Genomic DNA, 12613 nt, shown 5'->3' on the forward strand with positions numbered 1-12613 from the left:
TTCCAATTCAAACTAACTTGGCCACCTGCTGTGACAACGCCCGAATGCACTCTCTGAGATTTACACACCAATAATTTGTTGTCGCATTTAAATTGGACTAGAATAAACTTTGGTTCTGCAAAAATAAAGGTGTATTTATTTCAGTCGAGCATTCGAATGGTATCCAAGGTCCATCAGTTAGTTCTCAGGGTAATTAGGTGATACAGTGAAAACCGATATTTGTTTAGGTCACTGTTAAAATAATCGACACGTTTGTTATGATTACGGTACCGGAATTGGAAACAATAACAGATGTTTTCGGTAAAAATGATGGATTTGATCCAATGGAATCTCTGGATCGACGCACGTTTTTCCTTCTCCTCTTACGCTGACAAGAATGACACATTTTGAGCATTTTGAATTACGCAACTAATTTGTCCGTGCTCAGTGAACCCAAAGAAAACTCTGGATCTACGCTTGTTAGTCCCCGTTCGGACGCAGTCCGAAAACGGGGACTTGTGTTTTGATCTGCGTGTGTGTGTGTGCGTGCGTGCGTGCGTCTGTGCGTGCGTGCGTCCGGACCTGCATCTTAGAAATGCCTGGACCAATCACAATCAAACTTCACACATACATCATACATGATATTATACATATGCACGTCAAATTGTTTCACGATCTGATTCAAGATGGCCGAATGGCGGCCATTTTTGTGCTAAAAAATCCTAAAAATCAAGCATTTCTTGGCTGTTTACAGATGGATTTTGTTCAAACTTGGTATATACATTAGACATTACAGGTTCCTAATGCACATCATTTATTTTTCAGATCGGATTCAAAATGGCTGTCTGGCGGCCATTTTGTTTTAATGAATGGGCTTCTAGACCCATATCTCAGACTTGTTTTGACTGATTATATTCGAATTTTAAATATTCATTATACATCATGTCACAGATAAACAGATATATTGGTTTGAGGATCCTATTAAAAATGGCTGAATGGTGGTCATTTTTGTGCTAAAAAATCATCAAATATCAAGCATTTCTGGCATTTATGGATGGATTTCGTTCAAAGTTGGTACATACATTAGACATTACGGGTTCCTCATGCACGTCATTTTATTTTTCAGATTGGATTCAAAATGGCTGACTGGCGGCCATTTTGTTTTAATGATTGAGCTTCTAGAGCCATATCTCTTAATGATTGAGCTTCTAGAGCCATATCTCTTAAATGCTTTGATTATATTCAAATTTTATATATTCATTATACATCATGTTATATATATACATGTATTCAAAATGGCTGATTTTGAATGCTGTTCCAGAGCAATATCTCTCAATATGGACAAGTACTTGTCTGACGATCAGATACAAATGTCAATCATTTTAATGTTAAAAAATCATATTCCTGACATGGTTATATTCCAGCTATATTACTATAAACAAAACTATATATCTTAAATTTGATAACTAACAGGGACTGTGCCATGCATGGCTTGTTTTTCTTTTTTTTATTGGTGACACACAATCTCATTTCTTTTAAAATGAAAAGTTGGGCATCAAGACAATAATTTGCACACGCTTTTGCAAATGGAGCTCTACATTTTAGCACGTTTTTTTCACTGTAATGAGCATTCCATTTTTAGACTAATTTGCATAATGAAGCGACATCAACACAATACATTGTAGCAATGTTGTAGCGAAGCTGACGCTGGCGGAAGCGAAGCTGATGTTACATTTAAGCGATGCGAACCCTTTGTTATGCGAAGCTGAAGCGAAAAAAGCCAAATGCTATGCGACGGCCGTACTGTACGTACTCAAAACAAGTTTAAACAAAATTTTGAATTTAAACCATATTTAGAACAAATCAAAAATGTATAACACAGTGAGTGAGGGAACGTATTTTAGTTATTAGATGTAACTGGATCTAATGATTCATCTTCTATATTCAAGTCATTAACAAATTAAAAAGCATTGGGCTAATGAAACAAACCTGCCTAACACCCTTGGTCATTTCAAATATGGGTGTAATTTTATTTTTTAAATGAGTACATAATTTTGTATTTAGATATTTTTAATGTTATAGATTTTACCATTTATACCATTATTAAGTAATTTATAGAAAAGCCCCCAGATTTTATGGAATGCTTTTCGAAAGTCTATGAAACATGAATACAAATTTTCAATACAAATATCTGATCTGTAGTATGGTATGACTTACGGAATCCTGCCTGGTTATTATTTATTATATAATATTATCTTCAGTATATTGACTAGTTCTAGTGTTAATTATACTACTAACAGAAAGTTTTACCTACACAACTAGAAACAGCTATTCCTCTATAATTTCCTGGGTCAGTTTTGTCTCCTTTCTTGAAGATACGAGAGAATACTAATATTCCAAAGATCTTGATAAATACCCGAGTCCAGGATTATATTAAATAATTTATGTAGTTGCTGAATTAGGAAGTCTGAACTGTATTTAAGTAATTCTGGGCAATAACCATCATATCCCGATTTTTTACTCTTCAGTTTTTTAATGGCTAGCCAAATTTCTTTTTCAGATATCTCATTATTTAAATTATAATTGTTAAAATGTTCTTTTACTTCCATAGCTGAGATGTTAGAGATTATCTGTTTTTGAAAAACAGTATTATTATTAGTAGCATTATTATTTAATTGTTCATAGAATTCTTTCCTTTTTCTTGGAGAAATTGGATTAGATTGATCATTTTATGAACCTTTTAGTTCATTGATTATTTTCCAAAATTGTTGGGGATTATTTTCGTTTATGTCAGTTAATTTATTAAAAATTGTGTTCTTCTTTTGTATGTGTACCAAGTTGGCACATTGTTCACTGTATATCATGGTGTATGTGTACCAAGTTGGAACATTGTTCACTGTATACCATGGTGTATGTGTACCAAGTTGGAACATTGTTCACTGTATACCATGGTGTATGTGTACCAAGTTGGAATATTGGCCAATGATAATAACTATCCATGTAAAACTCAGATCTGGGTCCAGAAATTCATTCAGTTTGAATCTTGAATCTAATTGTCACAGTATGTGCAATATGATGTATTTACAAGTTTAAACATGATTGATAGATCAAGGCATGTCAGGAATATGACTGTGGAACAGCATTTGTTAAAAAAATGTCTGGCAGTTGGTCAGATATATCACAGTTGAGAATGAATCACATTCTTCATTTCTTAAGGCATTTCAATCAATCAATGTTATAATCAGAGCAGCATTCCTACACAGAAATTCAGTAGTCAATATGCGATAGAACAAAATATTATTTTAGTATTATGCAAAGTAGTATAAATGTACTTACTCTGACCTGTTTCAATTCCTGTCGGGAATATTTTTGGATAGCGTGCTGAATAAAAAAAATAATACATTTGTTTTAGAACACATAATATATGCAGACAATCATCTTACATTTGATATGTTTATACGAGTTTGCTGATATTCATGTATATAAATTATGAGACACAACCATCCAAGGTGCCTTCCCAACAGGTCTACAGATAGATGGGTGAAGTGGAATCTGTTTGAATGCTTCAGTGATATCAAACTTGCACATTTGAGTATTTTCCCCCAAGCTTGACAATTTCATGAATAGCATCGTCAATCTTAATATACATGGAAGAATTCACTTTATCTATAAGTTCATTAATACTAGGTATATCAGCATTGTCATGAGGTGCTGACAAGTCCACAATAAGACGCTATTTTTTGGAATATTTTCCTTCAGCCAATCTGAGTGGGTTAATACAGTATATTGAAAATGGAGGCTTAATTTTTTTTTATCAAAAGGGCCTATAAGATAACCCTTGGCAACTTTTGCTTCTAAAATTCTGCTTACAATTTGAGGGTTCTTCCTGGCAGACAAATTATTCTTGCCTTCATAACTGACCGACGGCACATTGTCAATTCCTGTAAGAAAACCTTGCCTCAGTCCTGTATACAAATATGATACAAATAATTTATCTGGATCTTCTAAATCTAAGGGTGGCTTGTTTTACAAGTGGCACAAGTGGCAAATGGACAATTGCTTCTTGAAATTCTCTGCACTGAAATTATTGCAGATTTCTCTCCCGTTGAAATAAAATCTTAGTCTCTCTCTAGTATCATGTGAACGTGGCTGGTAATTATCCCGACTGTCGCGATTTTGCATAAATTGTCTGCGAGGGCAGAAATCAAACATGTGTGTAGTGCTATTGCATATTGTACACGAACTACCTTTAAGACCAGCTGTAAGTCTTAAAAAAATGTCATTGTCTTCAATGGACCAATCAACATTTCTCTGTTGAAGCCAGGCAGCAGATCTCGTGGAAAACTTTACGTGGTAATCATAAAATATACTACCTCCAAAACTGTTAGCAATTTCAATTATGTCAGCCTCATAAATATCAAGCTCCTCTATTCTATCGGGGTACACCTCACACATGACTGACTTGTACTTGTCAAAAGCCAGCAAAAAATCACTTAATGTCAAAACTTTGTTCAAATGAGGGTCTGGGTTACCCTTTATCTTTATTTTCCAGACAGATCCATAATAGATCTACTTCCTGGCGATTCATGATATGGAATTAACAAGCTGCCAAAGTGACATATTTACCTTCTATAATAGTCTTTCTGAGCGATGAAGAGATTATAGGTAAATCATGAGATGGAATGCCAAAGCGTCTTCTTCCAACGGAATTGTCAGTTTCTTGTTGGAGCGCCCATCAAAGAATTTGGTACCACGTGTGTATATCTGAGTCTCCTGCTATCCTTTGTTCGTTGTATTTGGAGACGCCGCCATATTGTTTTGCTGACCTTTCGCATTTGAAAATGGGCATAAATTACGCATAGTTTCTTTTAACTCCTGTATTTCCTAGCAAATATTACTTGTAGAATTATTGATTTCTGATGTCGAGGCTTCCTGGTGCTAGTCGGTTTCGGAATCGTCACTATTCCCAGTTTCATTCAATACCTGTAATGGCGAACCACTACAAGTTGTAGCGTATCCTTTGTTTAGCTTGAAAGTTGTTATCAATGACATTCTGCTTAAATTCGTTGGCAGAAGAATACCAATCTCCTCCAATTTGTTACGAAGCTCCTTCGCAGACAAGTTGTTTGGGTTATTAGAATGGAGAGTTGTTACCCTGCATGAATTCTGAACTCGGCGTTTAGTGGTACGAGTACTAACCCCAGCACTTGTAGTACTAATACTTGGCATTGGATCATCAAAGACATCGTTGATCGGAGCGTTAGCAATTAACTCGACGCTTTCTGCCACTGCCTTTGATGGAGACTGTGTTCTCCATAACGGTATCGTAAAGATAATTATGAGAATCAAAAATTGAAGTTTAACAAAGGAGTTACTGCCATGTTGTCTTAAGACTGAATCAAGATGGCACGTTAACTGTCCAGATATCTCAGATCACACGAGAAAGTGCAAGATATTTGTGTCAAACACTGTTAAATGTTATCACATTAAACATGCATTTAACCTTTTCACCACTAGTTCCTCCTTTTCATTACAAATTCACAAAATAGTCCTGTTTATGGTCTACAATTTCATTCTAAAGATTGGGACAAAAAAAACAACTTTTCGAGTAAAAACTGAAATTTGACCCAAATTTTGTCCATTGGCTCCAAAATTAGAGTTCGTTTCCAGAAATATTGAAGAATATAAGAAAAAAGTGAAAACAATTTGGGAAAGAAAGTTTGGTGGTGAAAAGGTTAACAAAATATACGGTATACATGTATATTCTATTATTTTAGTAATTTCACATGTCTTGTTCTATTGTTCTATTTTTCTGTGATCTCTCACGCTATTCATATTTATCATTGAGAAAGAATACCTTGTCTAAAACGCATGGTTGAAGTGAACAATTACCAAGGACTGCAGTTACCCACTATTTTCTGTATATTATATATATCAGTCTTATCAATATGATTACATGGTTACTCATTAGAAATTCTGTATATTCAGTGCAAATATTACATGTACAAAATGCAAAACAGAAATAATAATAGTTGATTGATTGACTGATATAAATAAAATCATTTAACATTCATTATGCATTTTAGGGTTACCTTTTTGGTAAAATTCACAAAAAAGGTATCTTTTTTACAATGTATGTAAATGCATTAATATTAATTGCTTTTAACACATCAGATGTTGAAAACCACCATGGGTAGTTGAAATGAATTAAAAAAAGTGTTAGCAGGTGATGCATTAATTCAAGAAGTTTTGATGGCAGTTCAGCAAAACAGTGTTCAGAAACAATCAAAATGATCATGTATGAAATTACCTTTTAACTTCTATCAATATATTTTTTATAAACTGATATAAAAACTGATCCAATCTGAAAAACAAAATGACATGATTCAAGATCCCATAATGTTGAAGGGCAGACAGTTACCTCAAGATGATGGTATGGGGACATTACTGTTTTCACGCTTGAGTGTACAACTAAAACGCCATTCTCCCAACCAGAAATTGCCATGACCTGGCAAGAGGAGAGATTTTACTGTTGAGTGTACAGCCAACCATTGGAGTCAAAGCCAGAATCTTCCACATGGTGATCAAAATAATGTAACTACACATTTCAGACATGTTGTACTTGATTCAAAGTTGGGAATTTAAAACTGTTTCAATAATTTAGTTTTCTCTGCTAGAAGTTCACCATTTCAAAATTTGATGACATTCTTGAAGACAAAATATCATGCCTGTTTAGCACATTGGACGGACCATCACGGCCAACACATACAAGGTATAGATAACGTATATAGGTGCAGATTGTTAAATTCATGTTATAATCTTCTGCTTCCAATCAATAAAAAAAAACACAGTATACAAGTACTTAATATGATATACTGCAAATAATATGATATTGATATTAATACCATAAGGGATTCCCCATTTGAAAACAGGGGTGGGCTAAAGGATTTTGTGAGTAAAAAGTTAAGGGTGAAGAGACAATTAAAACAAAATTATGCATTTTTAGGTTTAAATGACTACAAGCAGAATGAAAATTTAAATGCAAAATTATTGTCAGTAATCGCAATATTTGTAAAATTGTAGCACCCCCGCCACTGTCGCGGGCCAGGCACGCCCACTTAACGAATATAACCAGGGACAAGCCAGGGTTGTGAAAGTTTGTACGGCGCCTTTTTGAAAGCCAGGCATTTGGTACAAATTAGGATGTATATACTCATGTATTTGGTCATTTTGAATTTGATGGCGAATGTGTCCAACAAGTACGGAGGTAAAATTAGCTGCATTCGATCTCGGCGGCGAACTGTGTTCATTATAATCGTATAGGCCACAGTCACTTGGGGCTGAAAGTGACTGTGGTATAGGCAAAGCGGAGCTGCTTATACTTCCCTCGTTCTGACATACAGACCGTGTACATCCAAAAGGGGTAATCATTTCTTGCCTAAATTTCAATATTTACCTTCAAAAGCATAGTGCTCAGATCAGTGCCATTGTATCTGGGATATAAAGTCATGTTGTCATCGCTCGGTGCACAGAGGGACATTTCATAGCTTTGTAATCCGTAATCACAGATTGTCGATAGAGGGCGCTGTATATACTGGCAATTTGATTACTTATTATATTAAGTTGGTTATTAAATTGAGTAATTCAATCATGTTTTGCTTTTTGTGAACATAATAAACAAGATGGGTGGAATTACTTCCAATGATCTAAAAGTTTTTCTTCTTTGTCCGTGAATTTTGCAAGATTGCAAAATAAAACTGGATAGTATTGTTCTCAATGTTGTCCTGGCGTATTAACTGCAGATTACCAGTGGCACACAACACTTAAACTGATTACCAATTTAGTTAGAAAGAAGTGCGCATGCGTATAATGTAATAGGAAAAAAATGTGAGCTTATACTTACCTACTATCAACATGTTATACACGTACTAATGTAGATATCTAGCATTTATTTAATTTACATCTTTGGAGTAAAATGAACGTAGTTTGTATTCTTTCTGAATTTTTACTCGTTATTTATTATACCTTGATTCACAAAAAGAAAATGTTGCAGTAGTTATACTGAGCTTATATATCTTGCAGGCATACTTGCCGACAGATTCGCCAGCAAATGCGATTGGTGGATCGGAGCCCAGTTGCGGTGGATCGTCGGATGATTCCGTTGGGTCTCTAGTTGCTTCTGGTGCATCTTCAGCCGAATCCGGTGGATCTGCCAGATTTATAAATAGATCAACCGGGATCACCAGGCGATCCACCGGACATGGATACAGATGATGGAGCAGCAGGTAATATACGTTTTAGATCATGTGCATAATCATTTCTATTTAGTGCCTTAGTTTGGTTTTACTGCACGGTAGTTGTAACCATACAGTTGATGTTCTATTGAGTGAGTTTTTAGGCACGCAGTCTAAATACCAAATTAATAATGTCCACCACACTTCAGATGAATTTGGCTTTATATCATAATTTCAGTTTCCGTAAATCAAATCTGCGGAAATCATTATATATAAAATATATACTGTCAAATATTTAGACTGTATTCAATATAATTGAAGGAAAATTAGAAATCCATATTAACCCGATATAAACAGATTGCTTATACAAACATGTTTATTGAAGGTTACTAACAATATGCTCGCATATTTGTTAGTGGGTATATTACCTCTGGGGAACATTAGCATATAGGGAGGTAGATAAAGCAATTTCCTCTTTCAAGGTCTTTATATCAAGTTGTCTTTTTGTAAATGATATGTACCACTTGTTGGGGAATTGTGACCTCGTTAATTTAAAAATTTAATAAATGTGAAAAAGGATTCTAATTGGGTATGTTATTAAACTGGGTGTAGAGTTTTTAATATTTTTAGTCAAAACTATCTTTCACCTGCAATCTTTGGTTTCATACATAGGGTGCTACTTTTGTTAGTCCCCGATCGGACGCAGAAAGAACGGACTTATTTACATTCAAACTTCACACATACACCATACATAATATTATACATATGAACATCAATTTGTTTCATGATCTGATTCAAGATGGCCGAATGGCGGCCTTTTTTGTGCTGAAAAATCATCAAAATCAAGAATTTAGGGATAGACTTTGTTCAAACTTGGTACATACGTTGGACATTATGGGACCTTGATGCATGTCATTTTATTTTTCAAATCAGATTCAAAATGACAGACTAGCGGCCATTCTGTTTTAATGAATGCTGTTCTAGAGCCGTATTTCTGACATGATTTGACTGATTATGTTCAGTATGTTATAGATATACAAATGTATTCAAAATGGCCGACAGGTGACCATTTTTGTTTAATTAATGCGTTCCAGAGCAATATCTCCCAATATGGACAAGTACTTGTTTGACTACCAGAAACAAGATGACTGAATGTCAATTATTTCAATGTTAAAAAAAATCATCATAATCAAGCATCAGCCTCCGGATCCATATCTGACATGTTTATGTTCCAACTATATTACTATAAACGAAACTATATATCTTAGGTTTGATAACTAACGGGAACTGTGCCATGCATGTAAACTATTTTGATTACTTCATCAGATTCATATTTGTAAGATTTTTTTTTGGTTTTTTTTGGTAAAACAAATGCAGTTATCGATTTTTTTTTTACGAAACCAACCAGCTTGATTAATTTGATATTAACATCGCAGTATCATCTTATTATATATTGGTGTTTGTTTTTATTTGGGTAGAAACTATTTTTACATGTCTAAACGTTGAGGTGTATAACGGGTTTCTTGGATAGTTTTACACTAGTTTGTTTCGTGTTAGGTTTTAAATTTGTATTATTGGTTTACTAAAATCTATATATTTGTGTGAGATCTAGTATGATCAAAATACATTACTGTTTTTTTTCTTCAATTTAGATGGTTCTAGATGTCCAACTGCTGGCTGCGATGACAGTTACGGATATGAGAAGAATTCACACGCATCTATGTGCTTTACAAATGACGTGCTAATGAAATGATATATAAAATACAAATAATTTTTCAAAGTCCATGGTTGGGCCACTAATAGAGGAAATATTGTTTATATAATATTTGCCGTATGCCTGTCGCAGTTTTATAATAAAATAAAATAAATATGTTTATTTCATACTATATGCCAGTGGCCCAACAGTACAATAGTGTCATTATATATACAATAGTTGAGGGATCACACTATATAGTGGATACAGTTAATATACTCTGAGAACTTCAAGCGTGTCTTGTTTCTTGAACAAATTTAGCTGTATTGCATTTGTAAAGTCAACTTTGGTGCAACTCATGAGCTCGATCAATTTACCAGTATACAATCGGTGCGATAATATAGTGGGATATACTGGACACGAAGGTAGAACGAATGAGACAAAAATGGTACTTGACCTAAATAGTGTTATTTACACATTCTAACAAGTTGAGTGTCTTCGCGTTTTAATTTTTAAATTACGATACTCGAAGGCAATCATATTATCTGTGTGACTTGAATATTGTTCTCGCTGAAAAAATGTTCAAATATATTTGCTGTATAAAACCAACTGCAGAACACCCGGAAATTTGTCTGTGAAATTTTCGCTCAGATCGTTAATATAACGGCAAAGGTGAAAGAACTGAGCCTCGCTGAACCCCACAAAGACATTGAAAATAATCTGTCAAACCATTGAGGTACGAACTGAGTGCTTTTGCATTCTGGTACACTGATTTGTTTACATTAAAAGCTTTACCTCCGATACCAACTCTGGCTGACTTATAAAACAATAGATGGTGGTCAACGCGATAAAATGGTTTTCATATGCGCAATACATTCTCCCGGAGATTGATAGATAACGTTCAATGATTGTTTGTAAAATAAATTTTCAAGAATTCAATTCAGTCTATTTATTAGTCCCCGTTCGGACGAAGTCCGAAAACGGGGACTTATAATTCGGTCTCCGTCCGTCCGTGTGTCCGTCCGGAGTCATATCTCAGAGTCCCTTGGACCGATTCCGTTCATTCTTTGCATGTGCCTAGTACTTTATGTGGGACATATGCACATGCAGTGGTTTAGCGATTCGATTCAAAATGGCCGACTGGCAGCCATCTTGTTTTTTGAAAATGTTGTATTTTGGACATGCTTTGTCAGTTTTCATTCAATCTTGGTACATAGATTAGACATGTTAGGATACATGTCCATGATGATTTATTTCACAATTGGATCAAAGATGGCCGACTTGCAGCCATCTTGATTTTTGAAAATGTCGTATTTTGGACATGCTTTGTCAGTTTTCATTCAAATTTAGTACATAGATCATACATGTTAGGATACATGTCCCCGACCGTCCGTGAGTTCCTGAGTCTGTCCGTCCGACCGTCCGTGTGTCCGTCTGTCCGTGCGTCAGTCTATCCAACGTCATATTTCAGAATCCTGTGGACCGATTCCGTTCATTCTTTGCATGTGCCTAGTACCTTATGTGAGACATATGCACATGCAGTGGTTTAGCGATTCGATTCAAAATGGCCGACTGACAGCCATCTTGTTTTTTGAAAATGTTGTATTTTGGACATGCTTTGTCAGTTTGCATTCAAACTTGGTACATAGATTATACATGTTAGGATACATGTCCATGATGATTTATTTCACAATTGGATCAAAGATGGCTGACTGGCAGCCATCTTGTTTTTTGAAAATGTCGTATTTTGGACATGCTTTGTCAGTTTTCATTCAAATTTACTACATAGATCATACATGTTAGGATACATGTCCCCGACCGTCCATGAGTTCCTGAGTCTGTCCGTCCGACCGTCCGTCCGTGTGTCCGTCTGTCCCTGCGTCAGTCTATCCAACGTCATATTTCAGAATCCTGTCGACCGATTCCGTTCATTCTTTGCATGTGCCTAGTACCTTATGTGGGACATATGCACATGCAGTGGTTTAGCGATTCGATTCAAAATGGCCGACTGACAGCCATCTTGTTTTTTGAAAATGTTGTATTTTGGACATGCTTTGTCAGTTTTCATTCAAACTTGGTACATAGATTATACATGTTAGGATACATGTCCGTGATGATTTATTTCACAATTGGATCAAAGATGGCTGACTGGCAGCCATCTTGTTTTTTGAAAATGTCGTATTTTGGACATGCTTTGTCAGTTGTCATTCAAACTTGGTACATAGATTATACATGTTAGGATACATGTCCATGATGGATCAAAGATGGTCGACTGGCAGGCATCTTGTTTTTGTTTTTTTATGCAGTATCTTGGACGTGCTCTGTCAGTTTTCATTCAAATTTGGCACATACATGTACTTTATACATGTTAGGATGCATATCCATGACAATTTGTTTCAAAATCTGGTCAAGGATGGCCGATTGACAGCCATCTGACTTTTTGGCCTTACTACTATATTTCCACAATTTATGTACCATTTTCATTCGTATTTGGCACATACATCATACATATCAGTGTGTTTCATAATCAGATCAAAGATGGCTGAATAACGGCTGTTTTTATTTTGGCCATATTACTATGACACGAAACACGTGTTTTGATGTAAATAAACAATCTGTTGTATACGCCACTTGGAACTCAAGTTTCAAGGACACGCTCACGACAACCCCTCCGCTTTAATATGACGAGCACAAAGAACTTAACGGG

General features: G+C 35.2%; 1 long non-coding RNA gene across 1 annotated transcript; it reads left to right on the plus strand.

The window, feature by feature from the left end:
* Positions 1-8146: 8146 nt before the first annotated feature.
* On the plus strand, positions 8147-10097 carry LOC146735516 (uncharacterized). Its single transcript, XR_014931099.1, has 2 exons — positions 8147-8264; positions 9866-10097. It is a non-coding gene; the product is annotated as an uncharacterized LOC146735516 (long non-coding RNA).
* The last annotated feature ends 2516 nt before the right edge of the window (positions 10098-12613 follow it).

Source organism: Saccoglossus kowalevskii, chromosome 12 (assembly GCF_978046115.1).
Source record: "Saccoglossus kowalevskii chromosome 12, keSacKowa6.1, whole genome shotgun sequence".
NCBI classification, from domain to species: domain Eukaryota; kingdom Metazoa; phylum Hemichordata; class Enteropneusta; family Harrimaniidae; genus Saccoglossus; species Saccoglossus kowalevskii.